This window comes from Dasypus novemcinctus, chromosome 22 (genome assembly GCF_030445035.2).
Source record: "Dasypus novemcinctus isolate mDasNov1 chromosome 22, mDasNov1.1.hap2, whole genome shotgun sequence".
Lineage (NCBI taxonomy): Eukaryota > Metazoa > Chordata > Mammalia > Cingulata > Dasypodidae > Dasypus > Dasypus novemcinctus.
In genome coordinates, this window is record NC_080694.1 from 64,822,870 (window position 1) to 64,847,493 (window position 24,624).

The window sequence follows — 24,624 nt, forward strand, 5'->3', positions numbered from 1 at the left end:
TCTTACTTCATGGTCCATTGAGCTGCCCTTTCATGCTTCCCTTGAAAATGTGAATATGGTATGATTTTGCTTTTACAAATCCTTGCTATTAGGTGGAATTGAGGAATCAATTAACGGAGAAGATTCTCAAACTAGGGAGAGAAGTTAAATTGACCCAAGAACCTTCCAGAACTGGGTGTCTGCTGTGTTGAGTGTTCCTGAGAGGAGCTGAGGGTGGACAGGTCTGTGTCCAGTCGGTGCTCCATCCACATGGGCTTTGACTCATCCACACCTTGACTGGGCCGTGCTCACTGCTCCTGTGTCCTTGTCCCTGCGGTAGGATTCTGTCCCTCCAGGACCTGAGGTCACAGGGTCTCAGATATCACCGGGCCTTGTCCCATCTGCAGAACCTTGGGCAGTGAGGGCTCGTGTGGCCAGTCATCCCAGCTCAGCCTGGTCTGCCCTCAGCGCCCCTCGTTTCTTGTTCGCTTTATGATTCTGTGATGATGGAGGAATTTGGCTTTTTTTTGCTCTTCTCCACGATGTCTGTTCTCCTCCTGCTCTGTGTCCCCATCTCTGACTCCAGCAGGCATTGTGTTGACCATCCCTAACCGACGAGGCCCAGGGCAGCTCCTGCCCAGGAGCATCTCTGATACCAAGAGACTGATTTCCAGACCATCCAACTCCTGCCTCATGCTGGGCTGTTACCTGGTTGTTCTTTCCACGCTTTCCCTTACCTTTCTAAGGAATCATTTCAGGAATTAGGACTGAGGAGGACCGACAGTTTTGACTTTATCTCCTGGTGGTTTGGTCCTTCTCTGCTGCCTGCCCTCTCTCTCTGCCCTTACCCAGCTCCCCTGACCCCAATGCTGGCTGCAGCCCAAGCCAATGGATTTGTAGAGCAGACCCTAGTGCAGACCCACAGGTGGGCAATGGATTGCTCTTGTCTTGGAGGGAGATGAAATTGTGCTGTAGTCACAGGGGGTGGAGGGGAGGGGAGGGAGGGTAGCACTTCTGAGGACAGTCCTGGTGGTCTCAGTGTCAAGGTGAGTGAAGGTTGTACCATCTCTGTCGGGAGACCACAGCTGTGTTAGGAAAGGCACTGGGGGGCGGGGGGGCTCCTCACTGACCACTCCTGCACCTGGTGTTTGTGGAGGACTGTGCAGGACACCAATTTTTAGCTTCTGGGAAACTTTTTGTGAACTAAAAACAGTTAAGATCTCTGGACTTGGTCAGACAGAAAGCGCTTTGTGAACATGGGTGGTCAGTGCAGGCCTCACTGGGGCTGTGACCTTAGAGGGAAGCTTGAAGGTCATGAAGGGCGTATTCCTGAGGAAGGTCTTCCCAGGCAGAGAACCAGGCAGCACGTCGTGGTGGGCAGGTGTGGCCTTTGGTCCTGGGAGGAGCAGGAGGTGGAGTGGCTGCAGCAGCATCATGGAGATGGGCAGAGGTCGGCCAGATCTTGGGGGCCTTGTGGGTATGGGACAGCTTATTTTTTTTTGTGTGAGATGGACTTAAAAGATGTTTTGAAAAGGAGACCTGTGTTGTGATTTCTCTTACACAATTTCTTGGGTTTCTGTGTTGAGAACAGCAATGAAAGGTGAGGGGGAGTGAGGGAGTAGGGAGAAAAGGATGAAATTAGTGCAGTGTTCCAAGTAGAGATGTGAGTTGATCTGCCTGGGATAGAAGCAGGCAAAAGAGTGGGAAGTAGAAGTGTGTATTTATAAATATTATAGGGTTTCCTAATGGATCGAATTTGGTCTGTGAGAGAATAAGCAATTAGGAAGATATGAAAAAGTTCATCTATTGAAAGAAGAGGAGTTGCAACTAGAAAGGTAGAGTTGTCAAGGCAGGTGGGACAGCTCTGGCAGGAGGATAGTTGAAGGTCATTACAGGCATTCTGTTTAGGAAAAGTTGTATCTGAGATGTCCATCAGAAATATAAGTGAGGTTGTCAGTTGTCATTGGAAATATGAATCTGTAGATTAGAAGTGTCTGGGCTGGAGATACAGATTTGGAGGTGATGCTATATAACTGATAATTTGAACCAAGGAAGAGGCTGAGGTCACAAGGGTGTGATTAGCTACAAAAGGAAAGGAGCAAGGACTGACCCGTGGACCTCCCACAGCTCAACCATCCATGGACCACCCTGGAGGGACCACACAGTTTTGTCACTGTGTCTAGAAGACACATAGACCAGGGAGCCCCAAACTTCTCAGTGCACAGGAACTCCTGGACATCCTGCAAGGATCCAGAAGGTATGGGTGGAGCACAAGGTTCTGTGCTCATAACAAGGGGGTGCAGAGATGCTATATTTCAGGTCCACCTTTACAGCAAGTACCCAGACCAGGGAGGCCACATATCTGCGCTCCAGCTTCCCTGGGGTGGTGGAATGTGCCTTCTGGGCTCTCACCCCATGTCCTGAGAGAGGGGTCTGGGGAGAAGCCAGAGTGTTTCGTCACAAGTCCCTCAGGCCATCCTGGCTCAGCTGGGTGATGAAGCTTGTTCTTCCAATGATGAGTGTTTCACCCCATATGGTGCTTTAACCATGTAAAAACGTCCTTTCTGGAAAAAGAAAAAAAGGAAATCATCAGTTATGAGGGTGTTGGGGAATCAATGTGCTTTCTCTACAACGTGGAGTAGTCAGGGGGGGATTTATAAAGTGGTTCAATGTTCTCCATAAAGTGAACTCTGAATTCTTGCTATGTGTCCCTGTATCTTAATTGATTTCATGCACACTTCTTGGTGCAAGCAATGGATTTTAGATTTTTCTAATTTCAACATAAGGAATGCATAAATATGATCCAGGGGCTCACTCAAGTTTTGGGAAAAGTCACAGAACCAGGAGCTTGAGGCCACACAGCCAGGAACAGAATCCACAACTCGCCCTAGGTCAGGTTCCCTGTGGGAACCAAGGCCACTGCTGCTGGGCAAGAGGCTTGGCTACCCACTGGCCTGATACTGGACATGTGACCTACAGGTAAAAGTCATGCACCCTTGCTTACTGGACTCTGCAAGTTGAGCATCACTGGGTCAGTGAGTCCTGAGCCAGAGTCTGCTGTGGTCTGACGGGGAGGCCAAGGTTCCTCCGTGTCCAGCTCAAGCATGTTGGGAAGGTGAGCTTCCCTCTTCATGACGGGTGGTGGCTCTGCCTCCACCAAGGCTCCTAAGTGTGGAATTCCCTGATGTGGGAAGAGGTCAAGGTGCTGCGGGATGGGCATGGAGGATGGAAAGTGAGGACAGATGTCAATTCCTGGAGCTGAGGTCAGCTTGGAACTTTATCTTATATTTGATGACACTTGGGTTTGATTGGCTAAATGAGTGACTAATAAATGACATCTTTCAACTCATTCCCTTATATTCTCTCATGGGTTTCACTATTTGTTTTTTTTTTTTCTTTTTTAATTGATTTTTTAAAAAAAATATTGCATTCAAAAAATATGAGGTCCCATTCAACCCCACTGCCCCCACCCACCACTCCCCCCACAGCAACACTCTCTCCCATCATCATGACACATCCATTGCACCTGGTAAGTACATCTCTGGGCATCCCTGCACCCCATAGTCAATGATCCACATCATAGCCCACACTCTCCCACGTTCCATCCAGTGGGCCCTGGGGGATGTACAATGTCCCGTAGTTGTCCGTTAAGCACCACCCAGGACAACTCCACGTCCCGAAAACGCCTCCCCATCTCATCTCTTCCTCCCATTCCCTGCACCCAGCTGCCACCATGACCACCCTTCCCACACCAATGCCACATTTTTTCTGTGGACATTGGATTGGTTGTGTCCATTGCACATCTATGTCAAGTGTGGGCTTGGAGTTGAAGAAGGTAAACCACTATTTGTTTTTGTCAGTTTATCTTCACAAATAAGTAGAGAGCATTGCTAGATGGATACATGATTTCTGAAAACATCTCTCCCTGTCTTTTTCTTATAGTAGGATTAAAAACCCCAGATCACTAAGACTTCAGAGGGTCATGTGTGCCCTGATATTTCACATAACTTTTATATTTCCTTGTCCATGCACACATTTCTGTGGAGAGGATCCATAACCTTTATAGTTTTTATGCGACCCCCATAAGTGTCTAATACACCCCCCAGGTTTAGACACTTTGCTACTCGAAGTCTGGTCAGGAGCAGCTGGTCAACACACTTTTTAGCAGACCCAGGACATGTAAATGCTCCTCCGTTGCTTGCATGTCTCCAATCTGGGACACGATAAGGTAGAGGCTCCCTGTCGATCTCATTTTCCATCTGGATCTCACTGTGGATGGTAAATGGTCCACAGAGCAGCAGTAGCTCCTGACCACACTCAGTAGCATTGGGGGAGATGGACCTTATTCCGGCCCCTACCATGGAGTCCAGTACCAGGAAGGAATTAATGGGTAGTTAAGGAGATTCCATCTTCAGTAATAGGGTGGGCAGGCTTCTAAGGCTGTCTCTTCCACTGAGTAGAATTAAAATAATAGATAAAGCATAAAACCATCAATTGGTATTAAAGAAAAAGAATAATTTAGGCCAAAGTCCATGTGGAAAGGCATCTGGAGAGGTTACTTACATTCATCCTGTCAGCTATTTTCAAATCTCAAAATCCTGTCTTTAGTTTATATGGCTCATACCCTGAAGTAGATAGGAGCTGATACCAAACCTTTTTCTTGTGGGGAGTGAAGTAGGAGTCAGTCCACCACCCTGGAAATCTAGGAATCCAAAGGTTCATAGCCTCAGAGTAAGGGAGGAACAAAAGAAATCTGTCTCATCCCCCAAAGAAGAGTGTTCTGAGGAAACGTGCCTTTTACCCATCGGCAGGGGCTGAGTGGTGGGAAAGAGAAAGCAGCTATTTCTGAGGAATTATAACCACCAACCAATCCTCCTATGGTTTGTTGTACAAATGTGCCTCACCTGTGGAACATAGTAACTTCAAGCCATGGATTTAGTATGTAACATCTTGGATTGGTGGTGATCTGAGAATTGGAAGAAAGAAACAAAAGCCTTTAGAGAATTCCATATTTAATCTATGTGTCAAAGATTTTATTCACTTTCACAAGGAAGAAGTGCAGCTTGTAGCAAGAAACATATAAATGAATTAGAAAAAAAGTCAATATGAGCGAGAATCAGAAAAATAGATCATAAAGATAAGGTCAGAAAACTTCAATATTGGAATTATGAGATATAGAAAATATTTTGTGTAAAGAATAAAATTATTAGCTTGAAATTTCGTGCAGAACATGGGAAACTTAAAATGACCTAGATATTTTGTGAAAGAACCAAATGTACTTCTCTGAATTAAAACATACAAGAAATTCAATGAGAAACTCTGTCTGGAATTTTGCTTTGGATCATGATGTAGAAACCACAACCAGATGAACTTTCCTGACCTAAACAAACTTAAATTTTAAAAAAATGTAAGAAAAAAAACATTTTTCAGACACCGACCAACATATGCATGAATTCATGGTAGTTAAGATGAAGATAACAAAAGGCACAAGTTCTACAGTGGTCCACAGCAAGTAGAAAGAAAGAAATAATAAAAATAAGACCAAAAATCAGTGAAATAGAAAACTGAGAAAAACAATGAGACTTGTTTGCTGGGGAAATGTCAGTACTCTTTATCAACCGCTGGCTAGATTGGCCACGACAAAAAGACACAAATTACATATATCATGAAGGAGAGAAAGGTTATCTGTACAGACTCTTTAGAAAGTTAGAATTGAAAACCTTCCCATACATTAAACTCAAGGCTGAGAAGCTCTCATTGCTGAATTGCATCAAACATAATAAACTCTCTTACATATGAAAGGTGGGAACAATTCCCAGTTTCTGTTCGAGTCCAGCATTATCTTCATTCAAAAACCAGGAAAGACATCACAAGGAAAGAGACGTATAGAACATTGCCCCTCATGGTTCTGGGCTTAAATATCCATACAAAATGTGAGTAAACCAAATGCAAAATACGTAAAAAGTATTATAGATCATACCTCATTATCCTAGCTGGGACTGCAAAGGTGGACTAATATCTGCTACTCATCTCAGGTCTCCAGATTAAGAGAATAAAGCACAAACACCATGTCACCAAACTGCAGAAAAACCATTTGTGAAATGCAACTTCTTTTCAAGACAAAATCTCTCAGCAAACTAGGAAGAGAAAGCAGATTCCTGTATGTGCATCCAGACATCATGAAAGTCTATGCTAACATCACACCCAATGATGAAAGGCTAAATCCTAAGATCAAGTAGTTTGGTCCATTCTCACCATTTTTGTTTAACCTTATTCTGGATGTCCTAAGCAGTGCAAGAGGCAAGACATGAAATGCAAGCCCTATAGATAGTAAAGGAAGAAGTAAAACTGCCATTATTTGCCACCAGCACGATAATATATGTTAGAAAACCACACACACATACACAAACCCTACACATTTACCAGAATTAAGAAATGAATTTAGCAAGGTCACAGGATGCAAGGTCGGCACATATGCATCAATTCTATTTCTATATACTGGTGATGGCAACCAGAAAATGTAATTTTAAAGACTTTTCCCTGGGGAGCTGCAGCACGGTGAAGCCCCCAATCCTTGGCCACTTTGCTGCTGCCCTCGAGCCAGGACTGCCTCACCCAGGGTTGCCCTGAGGGTCCTAGTGGGTGGCAGGGGCAGAGGCAGTGAGAGCAGGAGCTCTGCCAGGAGCGGGTGTGGCTCTCACACATTTCTGCAGTCACCAAGCCCCAGTGACACCCCAGGGGATACACAGTGTGTCAGGTCACCCCTGGTTGTCTCATGAAGGAATCCAGAGGATGTGCAGGAGAGAAGCATGTGGAAGCGCTCCTGTGACTTTAAGAAACTGCACAGAGAACTCAGGCAAATTCACAAGAACTTATTCCACCATTGAGAATTGTTTTCTCCAATGCTAAAGGAACAGTTTTTGGAAACTTGATGACAGTTATTGAAGAGATAAGATCGGCCACAGTTCTCTGCAAATATTCCAGCTCCTTCTAATAGTAACAGCCTGAAGATCCTTTCGAGGCTGGAGTAATTAAAGGCAGTTTTGAGGGGATTGGTCCTGCTGAAGCTTATTTGGATTGCATCATTGACAGCTTTCCTGAGTGTAGCAGGGGAGGCTTCTCCAGCCACAGGGATCTGATTTCACTCGCTGTGTGGCACCCAACATGGGGCTTGAGCTTCAGGAAGATCTCACAGCGAGTCATCGAGTACAACTCTTGTTGTAGTCGGTAAGTCACCCTCGGTATGGAGAATCTTTCCTCATCTGAAAAGGCCCCTCAAGCCCGTGCACTGTGCACCCTTTTAGCGAGCAGACGCATCAAAATATCTGAAAGGGAACTCTGTCAGTATTGGGATCTTGTACGTTTTAATCCATGGCTTTCTACCGCCACAATTTGGGATCCCGCCACATGGGCAAAGCTGCTTAAGCACTTTCGCTCAGCCGAAGTCCATGAGGGTAAGACCTTTCCCCTTGGTCTTATTCCTGCCCTTTTAGCTGTCCATGCCTGTCTTACTGGCGCTCCTCTAGAAGAACCTTCCCCCATTGCCCTCGAAGATCTAGCCTCTTCTTCTCCCTCTGCTCCTGCCCCGCCATATGAACCTCCTCATCTTGAACCTCTATATCCTCCGCTTGTTAATCCAGCTTCCAATACCCATTCCCTCTCTTCTCCATCTCCTGCCGCTCCCCCTTTACAGTCTCCCCTCTCCTCAGCTGATCATTCCCATGAGAAACAGCTTGGCCCTTCCTCTTTGAAACCACCAGCGCCTCCTTCTTCTCTTGCTGATGCATCTTTCCACCAAAGCCCTGCTTCCTCCTTTGAGGAAGAAAAGGAATTTATCTCTTTGGAGCTGGACAGGTCACCACCTTATACAGATTGTATGGTATGTGGATATAGCTCAATAAAACTGCTTTCAAAAAATAAATAACTGTGCATGAATAGCCAGAAATAGCAGCTACATACAGCAGGGGCAGCAAAGAGAGACAGAGGTCATGAACATTGTTTGTTGGTTTTTTGTTTACTATTATTGAAATAATGAAAACACTCTAATAGTGATTGCAGTAGTGTATGCACAACTATATGATTGTGCAAATACCATTGATTGTACACTTTGGATGGATTTTATGCTTTATTAATATGAGTCAATAAAATTGATATGTTTAAAAATAAAATAAATGGGAGTTTATCCAAACAATGATTTATTTCATAGCCATTAAAAACAATGGGGATGTTTTCTGGTTTTAGGATATACTCCAAGGTTTACAACTAAATAAAAGGACAAAGTGAAAAAAAAACAACCTATAATGAGACAACATTTCACTTAATCATAGAAATATATTCACCAAATGCAATGAATGTCCCATGATGATCAAAGAGGTTGTTCATGTGGGAGGAGTGGGGTGAGGGGGGTGGGGAGTATATGGAGACCTTATATTTTTTGAATGTAACATTTAAAAAAAATAAAGAGAAAAAAAAGAAAATGGAAAATAACCAGCGTTGACAAGGATGTGGAAAAATAGGAAACCACATACATTTTTGGTGGAATGTGAAATGCTGCAGCCACTGTGGAAAGTCTGGCAGTTCTCCAGAAAGTGAAGCATAGACTCCCCATATGACGTGTCAATCCCACGTCTGGGTATATAAACCAAAGAATGAAAAGGAGTGACTCAAAAAGATATTTGCACACCAATGTGTATATTCACAGTGGTCTAAAGATGAAACCAACCCAAATGTGCATGAGCAGGTGAAGGGGTGAACAGAATATCATTCAACCCTAGAAAGAGTGACATTCCACCACATGGTGACAACAGGGGTGAACCCTGAAGAGATCGTGTCGCCTGAAATAAGCCAGTATGAAAGGACAAACACTGTGTGATCTCACTGCTATGAAATAATTAGAACACACAAATGCAAAGTGAAAACAGTAGAATTCAAGTTACCAGGCCCTGAGGGAAGGGTAGGAAACAGAGCAGAGGCTTGACTGGTGCAGAGTTTCTGATGGGGTGGTGGAAAAGCTTTGCTAGTGGATGGTGGTGATGGTAGCACAATGTGAATATAGTAAATACCTCTGAATTGTATACTTGACAGTGGTCAAATGGAACGTTTTAGCTTGAATATATGTTACAAAAATAATTTTTTTAAAAACCCATAGAACTGTAGAGTGCAGAAAGCCATCATGTAGACTGTGGACTACAGAAACAGGGTAAACATAATCGTATTGTTTCATCAGGTGTAACAAAGGCACCACACTAATGCGAAGTGTTAATAATAGGGAAAACCGAGAAAGAGGGATGTCTATGGGAATTCTGTACTTTCTGCCTGATTTTTTGGTAAACCTACATGAAAAAAAAAAAAAGAGGCCGGGGCTTCCTGGAGCGGCTGGGGAAGGGGTGCTGGTGCGAGCACTTAGGGGGCCGCAGTGGTCCCCCTGGGCTGGTGCGGCTGAGGAGGCCCCGTGCGGGGGATCCCAGCGGCGCCCAGGGCCTCCTGCCGGAGCTCCCCAAGGCCCGGGAGGAAAGAGCAGGGAAGCGTGGTGGGCGCCGAGGGCGGGGGGCGCCCGGAGGGTCTCGGCCTGCACCGAGGACGCCGCCCCGAAGCCGCCGGGAACCAGGGATTACCAAGAGAGGAGACCCTCTGCCCGCAGCCGCCCCCGCCCCACCGTGAGGACGGCCGCGAGGGCCCCAGCGGCTCCGCGACAGGAAACTGGAGTGAAGGGAAGAAGCGGGTGGTCCCGCCTCCGCGCAGGCCCCGGCTTCACTGCCCAAGGAGGAGCTTCCAAGCGGCCGCGGGGCTGCCTGGAGCCGCACCCGCCACCCCATTCCGCGCCCACCCCGCGCCCACCCCCGCCTAGCGGGCCGCCAGCGAGCGCCTGGGGCACCTCAGGTCTTAGCCGAGCCGCGCAGAGCCAGCGAGAGGCGCTGCCGAATGGTGGGCTGGGGGGCAGCTCAGACCTACCCAGAGCTGCCCCGTCCAGCAGGGCCCAGCCCAGTCCACCCCGGCACGGCCGGGTCCAGTCCAGTCCAGCCCAGCCCAGCGCAGTGCGACCCAGTCCAGCACAGTCCTCGCCAGTCCGGCCAGGTCCAGCCCAGGGCAGAGGAGCGCACCCGCCCCCGCAGGCTAAGGAGTGAGCGCCCGGCGCAGAGCCCCTGCCGGGCCTGGCACCCCTGGAGCCCTGCACACCGCGGAACAGCAGGCCCCCAGGGCTAGGGCGGGGTCTGAGGGGAGTCCCCGGGCTGTGGGGGAAGGCGGGCTGCCGGTGCAGGACCGCGCAGGGACCACCCCCTGGCACCTGGGGCGCACCGTGCCGATTCCTGCAGCCTGGCATTGCCTGGCGCTCTCCGTCTCCGCTTCCAGACACCACTTGTCCCCCAGGGTGACTCAAGTTCCCGCGTTGACCACTTCTCCAGAGCACTGCTTCGGCTCCTCACCCCCATCCCCGCCCTTTGCAGGGTAATAGAGGGCACCTGGCTCACCTGGCCCAGGGGCCTGCACCTGGCAAGGTCGGGGATGGGGGGCTGCGCAGGAGCTGCCCCAGGCCTGCATCCTGAGGGTTTCCAGAGCGGCTCTGCAGGCATTTCACCTGGCGCCCTCCCCCACGGCTTCCCACAGTGCTGGGTGCCTGGGCGCCACACACCAGAGGGGGGTGGGCGGGAGGTGGGCGTGGTAGTACTGCAGCACAGGTGCAGAGTATTGGGAGCATCACTGCTCCCCGTGGGTGCGAATCTCTTTGACAAGGTCAGAGAAATGGGCTCTGGACTCATGAAAGTCTTCATTCCACCTCTGCAGAAAAGTTGGTAGCCAGTTAAATCCAAATTCCTAGCTGAGTGAAGCTAAACTCACAGGAAAGGAAGCTCTTGGGTCTGTGGTGAAAATTAGGTGGTGTCACCTCTCTCCCCAGCTGCCAGGGCAGGAGGCTTTCAGTTAGACCTAAGGGGAAGGGGCAGTGGGGCCAGCGGGGATGGAGGGGACGTGGGCATCACCTCTGCTAGCAGACTTCCCAAGGTATGCTCCATGGAAGCAGGAGGCTTTCAGTTAGACCTAAGAGGAAGGGGCAGTGGGGCCAGTGGGGATGGAGGGGGATGCGGGCATTACCTCTGCTCGCCTCCAGAGGGCGGTATGGCACAGGGCGGAAACCAGCCTTCAACCAACTTTCTAACTTGTGTGCTGTGTTTTCCAAGGGGGAAGGGACAAGTGGAGATGAAAATGGAGATGAAAGGAAATACACGTTACAGTGAAAAAGGCCCTGGTTCGTCCCCTGCTAGCCTCTGGCTGGTGACCTTGTCAAGCACTTCATCCCTTGGGGTTGTTTCCCTAGGAGCCCCAAGGCCCTTCCAGACTCCTGGACAAGCAGGTGAGAGGCACCTCCTGACTCAGTGGTACCTGGTTCAGCCCCTCCGCTCATGGAGGGCACACAGCACACGGCAAGTGTTCTCTTCCCATCCCAGGGCAGACGGCTAATGCTTGAGCACTGAGGAAGGAAAACGCCTGTATTCCAGAGCCTGCCAAACCCTGGAAGCTGCCCTTCCACACAGCATTTGAAAGTTCTGAAGGAATGAGGGGAAGGCATCTCTGGACTTCTCGGGTTCCAGATTTATTGTTTTCCATGGAAGATAGTTCCCCTTATAATTTTACATTTTAAATGGTGCTACACACTGGCTTGAGTACTAAAAATTTCATAGATTAAATAGTGTTCCAGGTCCAGCCTAAAAACATTATTACTATTTGTAAGTATTTCTACTGGGGAAGTGTCCCCCTAATACCAAATAATCAATTTTTAATGATGTGAACCTTGAACACAGCCCTTTAGTGGCTTGGGTGATTGTGTGAGTCATTGAGATGGTGTGTATATCAGAGCACCCGTGCTTTTCTGTGGAGTCGTCCTCGTGGGGGGTGGTGAAAAGCCCCTTCTCTGGAAATGCCCCCTTCCCTGGAGGGGAGGCTGGGAAACAGACCTCCCTGCCACGGTTGACTCCGACATCCTTCAAAAGCAGACAAGAGCAGAACTTAGCTTCCACATGTCCTTTCCTGGGTCCTGCACATCTTTCCTCCTTGAAGAACCAGCTCAAAGGCTCCTCCTGAGAGAGCACCCCCTGCTGGAGGACCTGCTCCTGGAGCTCCTTCACCTTGACTTTCCTCACTAACTGGAGCTGCCTGTTCCCCTGTGCTGGTTCCTGTCTCCCCCTCATCCTGGGAAGTGTTCTGCCTCCAGCAGGTAAGTGTGCGGGGATCAGGCACTGGACCTTGAGTTATCAGTCAGGCCTCAGGACCAGCTCCACTAACTGGGTTTGATGACGCTGGTGATACCACAGCAGCCACCACCTCCTGCAGGCTTCCTGGGTGCCAGGACCTGCTGAGCATTTACCTGGGTTAGTTCTTATCATCTCTACAACAGGCTGAGCATTTACCTGGATTAATTTTTCTTTTTCTTTTATTTAAAGATTTCTTTATTTATTTCTCCCCCTCATCCTCATGTTGTCTGCTCTCTGTGTCCATTCACTGTGTGTTCTTCTGTGTCTGCTTGTCTTCTCATTAGGCAGCTCCAGGAACTGATCCTGGGACTTTCCAGAGTGGGAGAGAGGCAACCATTCTCTTGCACCACTTCAGCTCCACAGTTTTCCTTATCTCTTATTGTCTCTTCTCTGTGCCTCTCATTGTTGCATCATCTTGCTGCATCAGCTCTGCATGTGGGCAGCACTACTGGGAAGGCTGCACTGCCTTGCAGGGGGTGCTCCTCTGCGGGGCAGCATCCCTGCACGTGGGGCACCCCTGTGTGGGGCAGCACTCCTTGCATGGGACAGCACTCTGTGTGGGCCAGCTTCCCACACAGGCCAGTAGGCCCTGGTATTGAACCCTGGACCTCCAATATGGTAGACGGGAGCCCAATTACTTAAGCCACATCTGCTTTCCTGCATTATTTCTTATAAATTTGGCAACTTGCTGAACATTTTCCTGGGTTAGCTCTCATAATATCTGCAACACACTGAGCATTTACCTGGATTAGTTCTTATAATTAGCAACACACAGAACATTTACCTGGGTTACTTTTTATAATTAGCAACACGCTGAGCATATACCTGGGTTAGTTCTCATAATCTTAGCAACAGCCTTGTGAGGAAGTGCTATTATTACTCTGTTGTCTACAGAGACTAAGAAACTTGCCAGGACCCCACAGCTAGAAGGGCCATCTCAGTCCAAGACTCAGCCCATTGCACTAACAAGGCACAGTGACCAGGGTGGTCACTGCATTGCCATGCTTGTCTCTTCTCTGGGCCGAAGGAGTCAGGTAACCCCCAGTCTCCCATTAGAAACAATCCCCAGCCCTTCCTCACTCTTGGCAGCATCCCCCAATGGGCGTTCTGCCTCCCTCTTCTATCCCACGTGGCCGGGAGTCGCTCACTTTTAGGAGCTCATGTCCTGGCTGCCAACACCTCTCCAGCTCCTTGACCAGGGCGCCAAGCCAGTGACTTCCTCAGGGACCTTCCAGGCCTGGTCCTCCAGCTCCTGCAGGACCTGCTCCAGCTTCCTGAACGTGGCCAGCTGGAGGTGCTGCTGTCCCCTCAGCTCCTACTACAGCCTCTCAATAGCTGTTTACACCTGTTGTTTCTTTGTTTCCATCTGATCCTGTGAGGGGTAGAAGGACAGGGATGGTTAGAGGGGCTCACAGAGCTGGGATCCAAGAGGATCGCAATGTATTTACTACTGATTAAGGTGATGCATGATGGAAGAGTTTTAGTAAGAGGTGGAAGTAATGGCAGCACAACCTGGTGGTATAATAAATTTCATGATTTGAAAGTGGTTAAAATAGAAAATTTTGTACTGTATATATATTGCCAGAATAAAAACATAAAAAACAAAACTGTACAGTACAAAGCCTGAACTCTAATGTACACTATGGAATATAGTTAGTGATATAATTATAAAGATACTGGTTCATCAGTGACACCAAACTACCACACTATTGGATAACATTAATATAGAAAGATGCATGAGGGGTGGGGCAGTGTATGGGGACTCTGCCTGGCCAAATAGAAATAAATTTAGTTGAGGACAGAAAAGACCTGTATTCAGAAACCCATAAAACAATGCTAAAAGAAACTAATGATAATGAATAAATGGAAGAATATTTCCATGTTCATAAGTTGGAAGACTAAATATCATTAAGATGTCAATTCTACCCAAACTGAGCTGCATGTTTAATACAATCCTGATAAAAATTCCAAAACCCTTCTTGGTAGAATTTGAAAAGCCAATTATCAAATTTATCTGAAGGAGTCAGGGTCCCCAAATAGCCAAAAATATTTTTAAAAAGAAGAACGAAGTTGAAGGACACTCACTTCCAGGCTTTAAAGCATTTTATCTAGCCACAGGTGTTAAAACAGCATGGCACTGACATAAGATGAAAGGATTGACTAATGTAGCCAACTCTAGAGTTCAGAACAGACCCTCCATCTATGGTCAAGTGATCTCTGACAAGCTGTCAACCCACTCATCTGGGCCAGAATAGCCTATTCAAAAACGTTTCTGGTTGAACTGAATATCCGTATCTCAAAGAAAGGAAAAGAGGACCCTTATTTCATGGTTTATTCAATAATCAATTAATTTTTTTAAATTATACTAAACTATAAAATTTTATTCTTATGTGAAAATACATCATAGACACTATTGCCAAGTTCATATTTGAGAATATCCTGCCTTTAGATAATGAAGATTGAGAATACTGAGAGGTTTAGGTTTAGCTGTGGTAGAGAGTATCATCTAACCCTCTGATTGTATCTGTGTTGTAAAATAATTACATTGATACTTTTAACCTGCAATGTGTAATTTTTAAATTTACTGCCATCTTTTTAATCTGAAACTGCTAACATGTTAACACATCACTGCTATTTGGGAAAGTAATAGATATGGCTTTGAATGAGAAGGATACTGTGAATGTATACCATATTAAGATTCTAAGTGATAGTTATTATAGTTTACCTTATATTGATTCATTGGTAGCTGAAATTAAGCACATTTTTCTCTCTGAGCAGTCTTTTGGAAAAAGTACATTGGATACAGTTTCCAGTCATATTTTACTTTGCTAATTTGTACTTATTTGAGAAATTTCATTGGGAGAGAGCTAAGTAGTACTTGAATCAAAAGTCCCCAGTGAATCTGACTTTTTCCTTTCTCTCTACTTGGTTTGCATGACTATTTACAACCATCATTTCTCCACATGTTTTCCACTTAGTCTATCAAAAACGAATGCTATGAAAGTCCTCTAAAAGGTTCAGCTGTTTTGTGGAGTCTCTGAATGATAACAGCATTCTGTAAATCTGCTTCTTCCAGAGTGAGTGATTCATCTAGCAATTTGAGGAAAGGAAGAGCTGTGGCCAGAAAAAAGGGAGGACTTCTTTGAGATCCTTGGTATCTTTCGATGAAGTCTTTGATGTGAAATATTAAACTTCTGGATGATCCTTTTCCCATTGGCTAACCAGATCTGTATATTAGTGATAGGTTCCAAGCTGTTTAGTGGGATAGCAGACATACTATTTTTATTCATAGCTTCAATACTCCTTGCTTTAGAAATAATTTTTGGTGTGGCACTGGGTCCAAATTATAGTTCAGTTCATTGGTGAGATATGCAGCCTTTACTTTACCTCCTAAAGCTTAAACTTCCTCATCTTCCTAGTCTGTGACCCTGTCCTGAGACTACAAGCTTTGTTGACATGCATCCTTCATTTTTCTTATCTTCCACTTTAACATCCACCTCTTCTTTATCAAAAATTCCCTGTAATTCTAAAGGTAATTCCCCCTTTTTGATGGAGTCCAGAAACTGTTGACTTCCACCATCAGAATAACTTCTGAAATCATCATTGACTGTAAATCCATTTTTCCATAATTTTATACTAACATCTACCTGTTTCTTTTTTTCATTGGGTGACAAGCATTTGGCACCACCCTTCTGTGCTTCCTGAAGCAGGCTGTCAACAAAATATTCACAATTCATTTGCTGGTTGTCACTAAGAGGTTGGCTGTCAGATCCTGTTTCACAAACCCATTCTTCTTTTATACTATCAAGATTGCCCACTTCTTTCATTCACTTTTGCCTTACTCCGGGCGCGGCTGCGGGAGGGGGCCGCGCCGTGATGTCGCCTCCCGGCTTAGTCCTGGGTTCCCTCAGGGGCCGCGGGCGCCCGCCGCCGCCGTTCCGCTGGAGCCCCTCAGACCAGGAGCCCCTCAGACCAGGAGCCCCTCAGACCGGGAGCCCCTCAGACCGGGAGACCCGCCGCCCCGCGGGCCGCCTTTGGCTCCGCCGGCGCGGATGAAGCCGCCTCGCTCCTCAATAATCAATTTAAAGTCTATCAAGGACCTAAATGCAAAACTAGAACCATAAAACTCTTTGAAGAAAATCTAGAAAAATATCTTCAAGATCTTGTGCCTGGTGGTGGTCTCTTGGACTTTACACCCAAAGCAGAAGAAAAAAAGAAAAAAAACATAGATAAATGGGAAAACCTGAAATTTAACTGCTTTTGTTCATCAAAAGATTTTGTCAAGAAAGTAAAAAGGCAGATAACTCATGTGAAAAAAAATTAGGATACCATATATTTGATAAGACATTGCTCTCCAAGTTATATAAAGAGATTATTCATATTAATGACAAAATGACAAGCCACCCTATTGAAAAATGGGCAAAAGATTTGAACAGACATTTACCCAAAGTGGAAATACAAAAGACACATGAAAAGAAGTTCACATATATGGCTATCAGGGAAATGTAGATGAAAACTACAGTGAGATATCATCTCTCACCATACTGAATGGCCACTCTTAAAAGAACAGAGAACGTCAATTGCTGGAGATGATGTGGAGAGATAGGAACACTCCTTCACTGATTGTGGGATTGTAAAATGAGGCAACCTCTGTGGAAGATGATCTGATGGATCCTCATGAAACTAAATATAGCACTGCCATATGATCCAGCAATACTGCTGCTAGGAACATATTCAGAAGAACTGAAAGCAAGGCCATGAACAACTATTTGCGCACTGATGTTCATAGTAGCTTTATTCACAATTGCTAAAGGATAGAAACAACCTAAGTGTCCATGAACCAATGACTGCATAAACAACCAGTATTATCGCCATACAATGGAGTATTTCTCAGCTGTCAGAAAAAAATCAGTTGGGGAAGCATGTGAAAACACGGAGGAACCTTGAGGATATTATGGTGAGTAAAATAAGCCAGACGCAAAAGGATGAATATTATATGGTCTCACTGATATGAACTAAATACAATGACTAGAATAATGGATTTGGACTCTGAAGTGAAGATTGGTGGGAGATGGAATGTGGGATGAGAAGGGGGTGAAGATGTTGGATGTATGTAGAATGTTTAATAAGGTCCAATATAAATATGGTGCAATGGTGGGACTTGATGGTAACATATTACAGTGACTGTTACACTGCTGATTTATGGATGTGTTTGTGGCTGAAACTAATATTCTAGGAAGATTCATGTCAGTTAGAGAACAGCTGGAGGATAATATTGGGAATATATAACAATGTGTGGAAGTGGATGAGGATCGTGCTTAATAATATAAATATAGGAATGTTCTTCTACTACAGGGTGTTAATTATGTGGGGATACACGGAAAAATGTAACTGATGTAATTATGGACTATAGTTAACAACATTGTAATGGTTTTGTAACAAAAGCAAAGTTGGTACTATATTAATTATATTAAAGTGAAAAAAAGAATATGGGGTTTGGTTTTGTGAGAAATGAATATGATAATGCATTTTTCCCTTCATCTTTTTGGGAATAACAAGGAGACCTTGACTATGTCATTCAACTAATCTGTGTTCATCTGTGTGTCTTTCTGAATACTAGGGGCACAAATGAGTTTGCAGTTGCAGTTAAGTGAGATAAAAGTGCCTGAAAAAGAACTTTTAAGAGTAATTTTTCCATGACTTGTTGAGCAGCCATTTTCTGTTCTTTTTGTGAATTTGAAATCAAATTGTTAATAAACAAATTTTCATAAAGGTGCTGTGAACATTTTTGAAATGACAGTATAGGGTTTAGAATATCACACACTTAGTTGAAAAAACAATGGCAGGGTGTGAGAACATTGACTACAATGTTGAAAGAAGTCCTGCTCTGTGTAAAGTGCTATCAAACAGCATTGCGTGCTACAGAGATACCTTTAGTGAAAGGAAGAGTCAATTGATACTGTCAACTTACTTTTTGTAATCTTTTAAGAAATTGCCACCCCACTCTTCAGAAACCACCACCTGATCAGTCAGCACCCATCCACATTAATGCTAGCCCATCCACCAGCAATAAAGTATTTTTAATTAAGGCATGTACATTGTTTTTAGACATAAAGTTATTTATTGCAATCTAAGTAGACTACAGTATAATGTAAGCATAACTTTTATATGCATTGGGAAACCAAAAGAATCGAGTGACGTATTTTATTGTGATATTTGCTTTATTGCTTCAGTCTGGAATTGAACCCACCTCATCTCCGAGGTATGCCTTTACCATTGTACCTGAGGAACGGATGACGTTGAGGAGACTTTTCAGTATATCACATATCGTTTTCTTGGTGACCTCCCCGAAAGAACCCTCTCTCCAGTGTCAGTAAGGCATTACCAGGTTTCTTGTGAATAACTGTCTAATGTACATGTTTTTGGTATTTTCACTAACTTGTCTTTGATTTGGCTCCCAGGAAACTCAAAGCTCAACTCAGGGATACCCTGGAGTAAGAGGGTGAAAGCTTAAGGCCATATGTATGTGCTAAACATATTCCTGGTTTTACTTTATGCCTTTATTTTCACTTCAACCCAATTTAGCGTCTTATTAAATTTTAAAAATCTTGTTCTGTGTGGTTTTTGCTGTTGTTGCTACTTAGAGTCCCTGTGGGATGAGATAGGGTAAGAATAAATAATAAACCCTTCACTCAGCCACTCCTGTCTTGGGTGGAATCAGGCCAGGGACTTGGGGAGATGCTGGAGTGAAAGTAGGGTGACAGGCCTTAGAGGGGTGGGGGCAGGCCATGATGCAGTGCTAGGAACTGTTCCCAAAACATTAGGACATGAAAAATGCCACATTTTTGTATTTTTCAAAATAAACTTAACACTGGCAGAAAGTTTTTAAATGTAAATTTATAGCAATAAATGAATAATAAAGGACAAATAGAAACAACTTGTGCCAATATATTTGATAACTAAGACTAAATGGAAAGATTCATTTAAAGAGAAAAATTATCAAAACTGAATCAAGAAGAAATAGGAAATGTGAATAGTCCTGTATCAATTAAAGATATTAAAATCAGAATGAGAAATCATCCCACAAATGAAACTCAAGTGGCTCAAGTGGCATCAGTGTTGAATTCTACCATACGTTTAAGGAATAATTTATATCACTACTGTGGAAACTCTTAGAGAAAATAGAAGAGGAGGACAACATACTTTCCAAATCATTTTGTGGGGCATTACCAAAAACAGAGAAAGACACTAAAAGAAAAGTGTGGTGGCTAAGTTCATGGGTCAACTGGGCCAGGCAGTGGTGTCCACTTGTTTGGTCAAGCAAGCACTGGCCTTTGTTATTGTTAGGGCATTTCGTGGATTTAAGTCATCAGTACGTTGATGGCATCTATAGCTGATGACATCTACAACCAACTGAGGAGATTGTGTTCAACAATGAGGGATGTCTCATCAAATTGGTTGAAGGCCTTAAAAGGAGAAGTGAAAGTTTCATCAGTCCAAGAGGGAATCTCCATCTCTACTTCAGCCAGCTTCTCCTGGGGAATCCATGGAAAACCTTCACTGGAGCTCCCAGCTTGCAGCCTGCCCTTCAGAAATCAGAATTTGGATTTCCCCATCCCTACAGTCCTGTGAGACAACTCTTACAGATATCTGTTTTCTTAGAGAACCCTGATTAATACAAAAATTTTATACCAATGTCTCTCAGGATCCCATTTCAAAATACCAGGAAATTATATCCAAAACAATTCTAAAATGATAATACATCATGACCAAGAAAGTTTTATCCATGATGCAAGTTGCATGAATAAATGGAAATGATCTAATTTATCATTTAAGAAAATAAAGTAGAATATCAGTAAGATCAACTCCATGTAGAAAAAGCATTTAAAATTCCAGTATCTTTTGATAATAAAATTTCTCAGTAAACTAGGAAGAGAAGGCAACTTGTGCAAGGTGATAAAGGGCACCTATGAAAAATCTACAGATATCAGCATATTTTATGGTTAAAAACTAAATACTTTTAAGATCAAGAACAGAGAAAGGATTTGGATTCTTGCCACTACTCTGATACAATATACTGTCAATCAAAGGAAATAACAGGCATACAGATTATGAAACAGAAGAGAGTGTCTCATTCTGCAGGTGACGTGATTACGCGCATAGCAAATCCTATGGTGTAATGTTCCTCGACCAGTAGTGTGTATAGCAAGAATGTAGGGTTCAAGGACAATTTTAAAAAGTAATTTTTATTTCTACACACAATGTAAAATTAGGAAATGAAAATTGGAAATTCAATTTATAACAGCATTGTAATAACAAAATACCTAGTTATCAATTTAACGGAATTGTGCAAGATCTCTACACTGAAATCTACAAGTACTGTTGATGGAAGGTAAAAAATCCTAAATAGGGCAGCGGACTTGGTCCAGTGGTTAGGGCGTCCACCTACCACATGGGAGGTCCTCAGTTCAAACCCTGAGTCTCCTTGACCTGTGTGAAGCTGGCCCATACACAGCGCTGATGCACGCAAGGAGTGCCCTGTCACGCATGGGTGTCCCCCGCATAAGGAAGTCCCACGTGCAAGGAGCACGCCCCATAAGGAGAGCCGCCCAGCACAAAGAAAGTGCAGCCTGCCCAGGAATGGCGCTGCACACTTGGAGAGCTGACACAACAAGATGACACAACAAAAAGAAACACAGATTCCCGTGCCACTGACAACAACAGAAGCAGACAAAGAAGACGCAGCAAATAGACCCAGAGAACAGACAACTGGGGAGGGGAGGGGAGAGAAATAAATAAATAAATCTAAAAACAAATCGTAAATAAATGTGGAGAAATACCATGTCAAGGATTGGAATATTCATTATTAAGGGAACAGTTCTCCCCAGATTGGCTTAACTTTTAAATACAATTCCAATCAAAATCATGGCAGGCTTTTAAAAATAAGCTGACAAGCTGTCTGCACATATTTAATTAGCCAAAATGTTTCTTGAAATACCTATGTCGAATTTAAAAAAAGTAAAATAACAGAAAAAAGCAGCTCAGCAAGTTACAGAAGCATTACCCCTAAAACGTTCTGTACAGGCACTTTTATCTCATCGGATTCAAATTACTAACTCAGTTGTTCCTCTAATGTTCAGAAAAATACATAGATGAAATGGATTAGTTGAATGCCTTGTAGGTAGAGCGGCAGAAACATTCAGCCTGGCTGTGTTGAGAGCGACTAGATGAGCACACTCTCTAGCCCACATGCTTTTTTGCCGGCACTGAGTCAAATGTCTCCAGCTGCGTGTCACCCTGTTCCTGTGAGCCCTCCACCTATCAGCTATGCCTGTGAGCCAAATTGCTATGTAAACGCTGCAACTTCCTCAATAAAGCAGAGTGCATCATGAACCCGTCTCCGGAGTGAGTGTGTCTCCATCGCCCTTACCCCAAAGAGCCCCTCCTTCAACAAGTGGCGCCCGAGAGGGAGTCGATGCAGCCGCCGCTCCTGCCGTCTACCACTCGGGTAAGTGATCCTCGCCATGGGTAACCTCCCCTCCTCCGCTGGGACTCGGCAGGCGTGAGCCCTTCTAACTCTCTCGGCAAGCAGGCATATTAAAGTATCAGAAAAAGAACTTAACCAGTGCTGGGATACGATCGTCCGCTTTAATCCCTGGCTCTCTACCGCGTCTCTGGGACCCTCAGACCTGGGTAAACTGTTAAAGCGCGCGCTCTGCAGAGGTTCAGGAGAACAGCACGCTCCCTCTCGGCCTCATCCCTGCGCCCCTAGCTATTCAGGCTTGCCTTGCGGGGGCTCCGGTAGACAACCAGCCCCTACCCCTGATATAATGTCTGCAGACTGCTCCCCGGCAGCGCCGCCGCCCCATCCCCCTCCCCCGGTCTCCCCTGACGGCACCCCCCCTTCAATCCTCAGAGGGCGGGGCCGCCAGCGGCGGCGGCTGGGCCGAGAAGTCCGGGGGACGGGGTCCCCCGCGGGGGCCCACGGGCCCAATGGGGGCCCAAGCACCCGTGGGGCCTGCAGGGGCAGCAACTGAACGCGCGCGGGGCCTTCCCAGCTGCTGCGTGTGTCCCGGCCGCTCCAGAACAGCCCAGCGGGCGCTAGCGCGGCTGCGCATGCGCGGGTCAGCCCGAGCCGCAGTTCCCCGCGGAGCCTCAGCCGGCGCCCAGCAGCCACCTTAAAACTAATGCAAAGCACAGGAATCCAGCTGTTTAATTAAAACAATCCATCTCAAAAGCCCGCAGCTAGTGTTAACGCAATGTAATTTCTTCCCAGTGCTCTAAATGTCAAGTAAAAAATCCTTGTCCAACAACAACTAAACCTTAGGCACATAGTAGAGCCCACTACCAACCCCCATAATGCTCCTGTATTTGTTATACAAAATAAAAAAAAACAAAACAGGCAAACAGCGCTTTCTTCATATCTTGTGAGCCGTCAACTCTCATATGGAACAAATGAGCTCACCACAACCGAGTCTCCCTCATCCCTCAGCTATACAGGGAAAGAGTTATATTTTTATAATAAACATAAAAGATTCTTTCTTTGCCGTCCCATTGCATAAACATAACCGCCCATATTTCGCCTTCACAGTTCCGGCAATTAAGCATGCTCTGCCAGCTGAGCGGAACCAATGGAAAGCCCTCCCCCAAGGCATGAAAAACAGTCCCACTAATGTCAGAATTCCATAGGCAATGCCACGTTACCATTGCAAACTTACTGCCAAATCATCCACTACATGCATGACATTCTCATAGCACACCCTGATCAGGATCATCTAACAAACTGTTTTAAAGTGTTACTCCATAATCTAAAACAATTAAAACTACAAATTGCCCCCCAAAAAGTGCAAACTAAATCAGCCTTCAGCTTTCTTGAATATCGAGTCAATACAGGCATCAAGCCCTTACCACCATCTCTAACAATTCCACAAAACTGCACGTTGTATGAACTGCAGAAAGTCTGTAGAAACGTAAACTGAATCAAACCACATCTATCCCTCTCATCACATAAATTACCCCCCTCTTTTCCCTTTTAGAGGGAAACCCCAATCCCACGAGTCATCGTGTCCTCACTTCTAAAGCTGTAAACGTCATGAAATATATCAATTCCCAAATGCAAAACACAGAACTAACCAAATTTGATCCTCATAAACCTCTCCTTGCTATAGTATTAGCAACCCCAAAAACACCCCCTGTAGTTCTGTGTGAAAATGAACCCCTGTATTAAGTTCACCTTTCCTTCAACAGTCTGAGCAAAATCACACCCCAGGTAACGGCCATCTGCCTGCCTGGAAGAAAGCCACCTCACACAGCAAAAGTCATTTATGGCCAAGAGCCTGACAAACTAATCCTGCCCCTTTCTAGAAAGCATGTTACCCACCTCCTCCAAACCAACCTTGAAATGCAAACGCTTGTAGCAGGATTTCCTAGGCAAATAAATAATCATCTGCCCACTCACAAACTTCTCTCCACCCTCAAACAATTACCGTGGAGAATAAAACCACCAAAGAAAATACAACCTGGGTTCAACTTCTACCCATCTCTCTTGGGGACTTTGTAAAAAATAAAAATAGCCAAAAAAGCTCTAATGAACAAAATGGCTCTTATATCGGTCTCACCGACCATTTTCCTGTCACCAATATGAACTGAACCAACTGCCGTTCCAGCATGTTAAGGCCACTCGACCCACCTTGGGTACATTGCCTGTACCAGTTCCTCATAACTCCTTCCACCAGAATATCTAAACACCCCCCTGGGCCAATTGCATTCCCACAAAACCTTCATATGGCAAGATTACACCAACTCTTTGGGCCACAGGCCCAGACATAAAAAAAAAAAACAAAAAAAACAAAAAAAAAAAACATGCTACCCTATGTGAGTTGCAACCCTTGACTAGTACTAAGAACGATTTTTGAATGATGAACACTTTGTGGCGAAAATGCTTGCATGGACTTGTGTCCTTCATCGCTATGAACTCTACCTTAACCAACAGAACATAGGAAACATTGAATAAAACATTGAATGGGATTTAAGAAGAAAATCTTAACATAACTAGCCATAAGTTGCATTATACTATGCTAGTATGCTTCACCCTACCTTTTCTGTTTACTGTTACCACCAATAAATCCTTTCAGTGCTATAATTCCTCCAGCAGCTGCGATATCACCAACTGCTGGGACAGCTCAGCTTTCCCCTACGCCATCCCCGTGCACATCGCCACGTTACTGTGGATGCCTATAAACGCCACTGACTGGGAAGGTCCCTTTAATATCATAACTCATAAACAAATCTGCTCCAAAAGAGCCGTTGGCCTTGTCGTCGCTGTAATTATGGCCATCGTCACCAGCCTAGCCAGCACAGGCACAGGCGTGGAGCCTTCATCCAAACCACTCCCCCTGCA

The 24,624-nt window shown here is 45.1% G+C and overlaps 1 protein-coding gene across 1 annotated transcript in view; it reads left to right on the top strand.

Annotated features, from left to right (window-relative positions):
- The window catches only part of LOC101442251 (patr class I histocompatibility antigen, A-126 alpha chain-like), a 157,199-nt gene that overhangs the window by 121,287 nt on the left and 11,288 nt on the right, over positions 1 to 24,624 (top strand). The window lies entirely within an intron of this gene.